Consider the following 9,355-nt stretch of genomic DNA (forward strand, 5'->3'; position numbering starts at 1 on the left):
TGTACTGTTATCATTGCAGGTGACATGAGGTGTAGGGTGATAGGAGATGGGTGACACTTGGATGTACTGTCAGTACTGAAGGTGATAGGGGGGTGATGGGTGACACTTGTATGTACTGTCAGTACTGAAGGTGATGGGAGATGGGTGACACTTGGAGGTACTGTCAGTACTGAAGGTGATAGGAGATGGGTGACACTTGGATGTACTGTCAGTACTGAAGGTGATGGGAGATGGGTGACACTTGGATGTACTGTCAGTACTGAAGGTGATAGGAGATGGGTGACACTTGGATGTACTGTCAGTACTGAAGGTGATGGGTGACACTTGGATGTACTGTCAGTACTGAAGGTGATGGGAGATGGGTGACACTTGGATGTACTGTCAGTACTGAAGGTGATAGGAGATGGGTGACACTTGGATGTACTGTCAGTACTGAAGGTGATGGGTGACACTTGGATGTACTGTCAGTACTGAAGGTGATAGGAGATGGGTGACACTTGGATGTACTGTCAGTACTGAAGGTGATGGGAGATGGGTGACACTTGGATGTACTGTCAGTACTGAAGGTGATGGGAGATGGGTGACACTTGGATGTACTGTCAGTACTGAAGGTGATGGGAGATGGGTGACACTTGGATGTACTGTCAGTACTGAGGGTGATGGGAGGTGGGTGACACTTGGATGTACTGTCAGTACTGAAGGTGATAGGAGATGGGTGACACTTGGATGTACTGTCAGTACTGAAGGTGATGGGTGACACTTGGATGTACTGTCAGTACTGAAGGTGATGGGAGATGGGTGACACTTGGATGTACTGTCAGTACTGAAGGTGATGGGAGATGGGTGACACTTGGATGTACTGTCAGTACTGAAGGTGATGGGAGATGGGTGACACTTGGATGTACTGTCAGTACTGAAGGTGATAGGAGATGGGTGACACTTGGATGTACTGTCAGTACTGAAGGTGATAGGTGATGGGTGACACTTGGATGTACTGTCAGTACTGAAGGTGATGGGAGATGGGTGACACTTGGATGTACTGTCAGTACTGAAGGTGATGGGAGATGGGTGACACTTGGAGGTACTGTCAGTACTGAAGGTGATAGGAGATGGGTGACACTTGGATGTACTGTCAGTACTGAAGGTGATGGGAGATGGGTGACACTTGGTTGTACTGTCAGTACTGAAGGTGATGGGAGATGGGTGACACTTGGATGTACTGTCAGTACTGAAGGTGATAGGAGATGGGTGACACTTGGAGGTACTGTCAGTACTGAAGGTGATGGGAGATGGGTGACACTTGGATGTACTGTCAGTACTGAAGGTGATAGGAGATGGGTGACACTTGGATGTACTGTCAGTACTGAAGGTGATAGGAGATGGGTGACACTTGGATGTACTGTCAGTACTGAAGGTGATGGGAGATGGGTGACACTTGGATGTACTGTCAGTACTGAAGGTGATGGGAGATGGGTGACACTTGGATGTACTGTCAGTACTGAAGGTGATAGGAGATGGGTGACACTTGGAGGTACTGTCAGTACTGAAGGTGATGGGAGATGGGTGACACTTGGATGTACTGTCAGTACTGAAGGTGATAGGAGATGGGTGACACTTGTATGTACTGTCAGTACTGAAGGTGATAGGAGATGGGTGACACTTGGATGTACTGTCAGTACTGAAGGTGATGGGAGATGGGTGACACTTGGATGTACTGTCAGTACTGAAGGTGATGGGAGATGGGTGACACTTGGATGTACTGTCAGTACTGAAGGTGATGGGAGATGGGTGACACTTGGATGTACTGAAGGTGATGGGAGATGGGTGACACTTGGATGTACTGTCAGTACTGAAGGTGATGGGAGATGGGTGACACTTGGATGTACTGTCAGTACTGAAGGTGATGGGAGATGGGTGACACTTGGATGTACTGTCAGTACTGAAGGTGATAGGAGATGGGTGACACTTGGATGTACTGTCAGTACTGAAGGTGATGGGAGATGGGTGACACTTGGATGTACTGTCAGTACTGAAGGTGATGGGAGATGGGTGACACTTGGATGTACTGTCAGTACTGAAGGTGATAGGAGATGGGTGACACTTGGATGTACTGTCAGTAATGAAGGTGATAGGAGATGGATGACACTTGGTGGTACTGTCAGTACTGAAGGTGATAGGAGGGTGATGGAAGATGGGTGACACTTGGATGTACTGAAGGTGACATGAGGGTGCAAGGTGATGGGTGACACCCATGTGAATATTACATAATGAGCTAGTATGGTATGCATACTAGCTCATTATGCCTTTTTCTTGCAGGCGTTATTTATTTTATTTATTATTCAAAAGTGGGTTTACAACCATAGAGCCATCGCTGCCCATTATCCACCATCATAGCTCAAGTGACCTGAATCCCCAACTATTAATTAAAGGACCCTCAATGACCTTTAGATGGTAGTAGCCACATTCCATATAAGTAACCAAATTCCTATCCCAATACTGGACGTGATCACTATTGGCATTTAGAGGTCATTTATAGGTCTGTCAATCTGTTTTGTTTTATATGATAATGATAATTTATTTTCCAAACTAGAGCAGACCATGAAGAGCATAGTGAAGTTCACATCAAGGGGCGGACGTGACATCATTCCACCAAATATTCCCGGAAATGGAGAGGTACACCGGATGTTGGGTGTAAGTGCATATGTTTTGGTTGTTTGTTGTGGTGTTTGGAGCTCTTCTCTCGTTTGGCTCTTGATGTGACTGGAGAGTTTGTGAAGGAGATTGACTCAGTTCCTGAAGGGGAAAATGTGCATATTCACCCTTGTATTTGGGACGGGGAACAATATGTGCTTGTCTTTCACTAGATGAAATTGTATTATAATGAGTAATGAAATATGGACATTGCTCTTTAATGTTTACAGAGTGCTGTGTAATATTATACTAGACCAGTGAGGGAAAAAAGGTTATGTGCTTTTTTTTTTTTTTTTTTTAGATACCTTGCTTTTACAGCCCATTCATAATAAATGCCTTCAAACTATGGCCCTCCAGTTGTTCAGGAACTAGTCATGTTTGTGAATGTCAGTGTGTTACAATGCCTCATGGGATATGTAGTTCCACAACAGCTGGAGGGCCGTAGTTTGAGGATCCCTGCCTTAGAGCTTTGGTCTCCAAACTGCAAACCTTTGCTTGCTTTTGTTCAGCCCTTGGGGCACCATTTCATCCAGTTACACCAACGTAGGGGCACAACCCTTACCAATGATGGGGTACAATTTCTACCGATATCATGAATGATTCAGCACAATTTGTACCAATGACACTAACAATGGAGTACAGTTTCACCCAATGACACTAACGAGGGATGGGATTTGAAATTTTTCAGAACCTCAGAGAGTTCTTTGCCATGAGGTGCCATGTTGAACTTCCAGTGAGCAGTATGAGGCCCCGTACACACGACCGAGGAACTCGACGTGCCAAACACATCGAGTTCCTCGGCGAGTTCAGTGTGGAAGCCGCCGAGGAGCTCGACGGGCCGACTTTCCTCATTGAACAACGAGGAAATAGAGAACATGTTCTCTTTTCGGCCCGACGAGTTCCTCGACGGGTTCCTCGCTGAAAAGTGTACACACGACCGGGTTTCTCAGCAGAATCCAGCTCCGACCGAGTTTCTGGCTGAATTCTGCCAAGAAACTCGGTCGTGTGTACGGGGCCTGAGAGTGAGAGCGATAACACCAAATTTAACACACCTGCTCCTCAATAAGGCTCGATTCACACCTATGCATGTTGCTTTTGAGCATTTTTGCAGTGCTTTTTGCGGTGCTTGCTGCTTTTTCCCACACACGTTTTTTTTTTTTAGCTGGCAATTTTTTTTTTCACATTTCTTTTTAACAACCAGCTATAAACAGGTTAAAAAAACCCCCCTAAAAAAACGCAAATCGCGGTACTTGCGTTTTGGATGTTGGTCCATTGAATTCTATTACATGCAAAACACTGCTTTTTGCAGGAAAAAAAGTCCCTGACCCTTTCCAAAGACGCAGAGGCACAAAAAATGTTAAAAAATGTCCCTGCATTTCTGCAAAATGCATTAAAAAACACATTAGTGTGAATGGAGCCTCACACCTAAGACCTTATAACACTAATGAGTCACATGACACTTGGAAGGGGAAAATGGGTAATTGGGCCACATTTTCACTTTTGTTGCCAGCAGTTTAGACAAAACAGTAGTAGTGTAAAGTAGTGTACACTCACTACTTTACATTGTAGCAAAGTGTAATTTCTTCAGTGTTGTCACATGAAAAGATATAAAAGATTTACAAAAATGTAAGACGGGTACAAAAAAAAAGTATATTTGCCGGCGTATAAGGCAACCCCCTAATTTTGCATTTTTTTAAGATTTTTTTGCCTGTACTCACCGTATAAGACGACCCCCATTCCGATGCTTCATATTTCTTTCTTCTGGAGCCATATTCATCTTCATTCTTGCTGGAGATGGAGCCAATCACGGCGAGCGATGTATTCTATTAATGAATACAAAGCCTGCTTGGATTGGCAGAGGCTGTAACATCATCAGCCCACGCCTCTCTGACTCTCAAAGCCAATCCGAGCAGCCTACTGTATGTAGGCACTCGGATTGGCAGAGGTTGTTACCCCAATCCGAGCAGGCTCTGTATTCATTTGAATACATCGCTCACCGGGATTGGCTAAGCGGTATATACTGTATGTAGCCGAAGCTACATACAGTATTACCGCACATCCAGCAGGCACCTGAGCTGCTGACCCGGCGTATAAGACGACCCCTGCTTTTTGGCCAGTTTTTTTAAGTGTAAAAGGTAGTCTAAGGCCTTGTACACACGACCGAACATGTCTGCTGAAACTGGTCCGCAGACCAGTTTCAGCGGACAGATCCGACCGTGTGTACAGCCTACAGCATGCTTTAAAACTTGTCGGCTGGAAACCCGTCCGTCCGACATATCCGCTGGTTAGTACACCTAACCAGCGGACAGAAATCTCCCGCATGCGTCGAATGGATTCGACGCATGCGTGAAAGTATTTTACTTCCTGGTTTGGTGACGTGGCGGCGTCACCACCACGTCACCGCGCTGTCTGTCCGCGGGGATTTCGGTTTGATGGTGTGTACAGCCATCAGACCAAAATCTCCTAGCGGACATGTCCGATAAAAACGGTCCGCGGACCGTTTTCATCGGACATGTTTGCCCGTGTGTACGAGGCCTTATACGCCAGCAAATACAGTAACACAGAAAACGTAAATGCAAAGTTTTATTGCAAGAGCTAAAGAAAAAAAGTATCCTACCTCTCTTTAAACCCCCCATCATTCATACCGATTTGTCAGGCGTTTTTTTTTTTTATATAATCAATTTTTTTATTTTATTATAAACTTCAACATATCCATTCAACATTATACATTCTTGTATTCCACATTTGTATTATTTACATTAAGGGCACAAATAAACATTGCAAGAAAGAACTAAGTACAATACTGTCTTATCAAAAGTTTATCAATTATACTAACCCCCCCCCCCCCCCCCCCCCCTCAGAGAGAAAGAAAGGGGAAAAAAATGGATAAATGCTTCCCTCCTCACCCCCCCCCCCCCCCTCTCCTCCATGCCATCTCTAGCTGCAGTAAAGTAAGTCTCCTCTGTCCCTGCCCACTCCATTCCTTCTACTTGAGTCATGTACTCTCCTACTGTGCCCTTCTGTGTTACCTAAACGAAGGGAGAGGAAAAATAAGAGGACAACCCCCTCCTACTTCCAAAGAGGCCACTGATGGCCATGGTGTCTATTCTTTTTATGTGAAAAAAATAAATAAAAAATGATTGTACCACGTGGTTAAATATTAATTATCCGTAATTGTATGTAGCGACCCTCATGGCCCAATTCCCCAGCTCAGGTGACAAAAAAAAAGGGAAGGGGGGGCGGGCGGGGTCCCCTCTCCCGCTTCCTTCTACCAAGACCTCATATAAGAGGCCACTAATGGCCATAGTGTCGAAAATAAATATTTGTACCTTGTGATAAAATGTTACCAGTTTGACAGTTCCAAATCGCATGACAAGTCACACACCATTGTCGGCAATAGAGCCATCCAAATTGCTACGCCTCATGTCGCAGCGACTTTGAAAAGGGTTCCTGCACTACTTTTTGCCCATTTCATTGCGACTTGCGCTAGACTTCTGTTAAACGAAGTCGCAATTAAATCGTAGATGCAAATCGCACTGATCTGCGGCTTTGAAATCACGCTGAAGTAAAGAGACACAAAACTTATAGCCCTGATGAAGTCTGGCCTCTGGCTGTAACACGTATAGGGAGCGGAGCTCAGTTCATTATGTCACCCCGCTGCCATTTTGTTTACTGCCGAATTGTGAGATTGGTACATTTAAGGATTGTCATTCTTATTGTGAAATGCTGGATATTGCACATGAAGTGGTACAGAGAGGCCATATAACATAGTACAGTGGAACCTTGGTTTACGAGTAACAGGGTTAACAAGCGTTTTGAATAACGAGCAACTTTTTTAATAAAATCCCGACTCGGTTTGCAAGTGTTGTCTCGCACAACGAGCAGAATTCAAGCTAATGGGCTGTGCAGTACCGCATTTGGCCAGAGGTGTGTGGGGGGGGGGGGGGGCACCGGTGACACTCGGAACGGTTCGGAGCCGCTCGGAAATACTCTGTTCCCCAGTGTTTCCGAGATCAGCCGAGCTGTCCCAGAGTATTTCCAAGGCTCTCCGGCACCTCCCACCTCTGGTCACATGCGGTATTGCATGCCATAGAAGTCAATGCGGAATGAATTATCTTAGTTTCCATCGACTTCTATGGGGAAACTCGCTTTGATATGCGAGTGCTTTGAAGTACATGCATTCTCCTGGAACGGATTATGCTCATAATCCAAGGTTCCACTGTACAGCAGAACACAATAAACTAGGTAATATACAGCAAAGGGAATTAACCCATCCCCCCTCCGCTGGGGTAAGTATCCAGCAAAATAGAAAGGGTGTAGTGAGCCAAGCCTCAGAAGCAATTGTGGTGGCATTAATAGAGCAATTCCTTAGCATCAAGGGGGAAAGGGTATCCTTCACCTGTCAAGGAGCTTATGGAAAAAATAACCAGCTGGAGGCCCTCCAGTGGGGGACACCGGCCAGATGACTAGGAAGGGTGGAGAAGGATAGATATTGAGCAGAAATGTGAGTTAGGAAAAGTAGGATTTTTAATAACAGCTTACCTGTAAAATCCTTTTCTTTGAGTACACCACGGGACACAGAGCCTTAGTCATTACATAGTGGGTTGTATGGTCACCAGAGGTGATTGGACACTGGCACAACCTATGAGAACAAGTTCCCCTCCATATAACCGCTCCCATACAGGAAGTACCTCAGTTTTGTAGCAAAGCAGTAAGGATCCCATAGAAGGGGGGACCTCTGTGTCCCATGGTGTAGGCAAAGAAAAGGCTTTTACAAGTAAGTGGTTATTAAAAATCCTACTTTCTTTATCGTACACCACGGGACACAGAGCCTTAGGCCGCGTACACACGGTCGGACCAGTTTCCGCGGACATGTCCGACCGTGTGTACGGCCTAGCGGACAGGTTTCCAGCGGACAAAAGTTTCTTAGCAAGCTAAGAAACCTGTCCGCTGGAAACATGTCCGTCGGACATGTCCGATGGTTAGTACACCTAATCGGACATGTCCGCTGGTTATGACGTGTAACCAGCGTCCCGAAATCCCGCGCATGCGTCGAATTCATTCGACGCATGCGTGGAAGCATTGCACTTCTGTGTTTGAGAACGTCGGTGTCTTCTACGTCACCGCGTTCTCTGTCCGCTGGGATTTAGGTCTGATGGTGTGTACACACATCAGACCAAAAGCTCCCAAGAGACATGTCCGATGAAAACGGTCCGTGGACCGTTTTCATCGGACATGTCTCCTCGTGTGTACGGGGCCTCAGTCATTACATAGTGGGACGTCCCAGAGCAATGCTCAATATGAAGGGTGGGAGACACAGATCCATCAGGCCGCCATAGACAAGAAGCCCTAGACCGCTGCCTGCAGCACACTATGCCCGAAGGCAGAATCCTCATGTGCATCTATTTGGTAAATGTATGGACTGAAGACCAAGTTGCAGCTTTTCAGATCTGAGCCATAGAAGCCTGGTAATTAGGGTTGTCCCGATACCACTTTTTTAGGACTGAGTACAAGAACCGATACTTTTTTTCAAGTACTCGCCGATGCCGATACCGATACTTTTTTTTAAATGTGTCCCCAAATGCAGCCATGTCCTCCCATATATGCAGCCATGTCCCCGCCATATTCTATTTAGGGAACGGGGGCATTTGCGGGACTACAAGTACTCCTGCAAATACTCGGAATCGGTCCCGATACCGATACTAGTATCGGTATCGGGACAACCCTACTGGTGATGCACAGCCCATGAGGAACTGATCGCTCTGGTCAAGTGCGCCTTAAAGGGCCACTAAAGGAATTGTTTTTTTTTTTAGCTAAATAGCTTCCGTTACCTTACTGCAGTCCTGTTTTCATGTCCTCATTGTTCGTTTTTGCTATGATGTTGCTGTAATCCTTCTCTGTTCTGAACAGTCTGTTTCCTGATGAAAAAAGTCATGGGAGCTTTCTCTCTGTGGCACTAATCAAGGAGGTGTGATTACTGTGTGTCTTAAACCCCTCAGAACCAATCACTTTTGTTTTACAAACCATCACTGCCCTCTATTGGCTCTGTGTCTCTGTACTTCACAGACGCATGAAACTAGATGCATAAACGAAACTGAAACTACCAGGTACATTATATGATTGATTGTTATCTATTTTTAATCATTTTTAAAATGAATCAGTTAACTATTATGTCTCTATACCCTGTAACCAGTCATTTCAGCAAAAAAAAAAATGTTTCCTTTAACAGGAATAACAGCCTGAATAATTACTTGATGAATCCACCTGGCAATGGTGGATTTTGATACCGGTTGGCTCTTTTTGGGACCATCTGGTACAACGAACAAAACATCTGTTTTACGTATCTGAGTCGTAGCTTGCAGATAAACTTTCATTGCCCTCACTACATCTAGAGAGTGCAATAAACTTTCCTCCACTGTCTGCGTTTCAGGAAAAAAGGAAGGCAAAACAATGTCTTGATTTAAATGAAACGCCAATACCACCTTTGGATGAAAGGTAGGATGGGGGCGTAGTACAATTTTGTCCTTGTGACAAATTAAATAAGGTTCTTTAGCAGAAAAAGCTGCCAACTCCGATACTCTTCTGGCAGAAGAGATAGCAATAAAAAAAAGCCAATTTCTTGCTCAAGAGAATCAAAGGAATCTGATGAATAGATTCAAAAGGG

The sequence above is a fragment of the Rana temporaria genome, chromosome 3, assembly GCF_905171775.1.
Source record: "Rana temporaria chromosome 3, aRanTem1.1, whole genome shotgun sequence".
Lineage (NCBI taxonomy): Eukaryota > Metazoa > Chordata > Amphibia > Anura > Ranidae > Rana > Rana temporaria.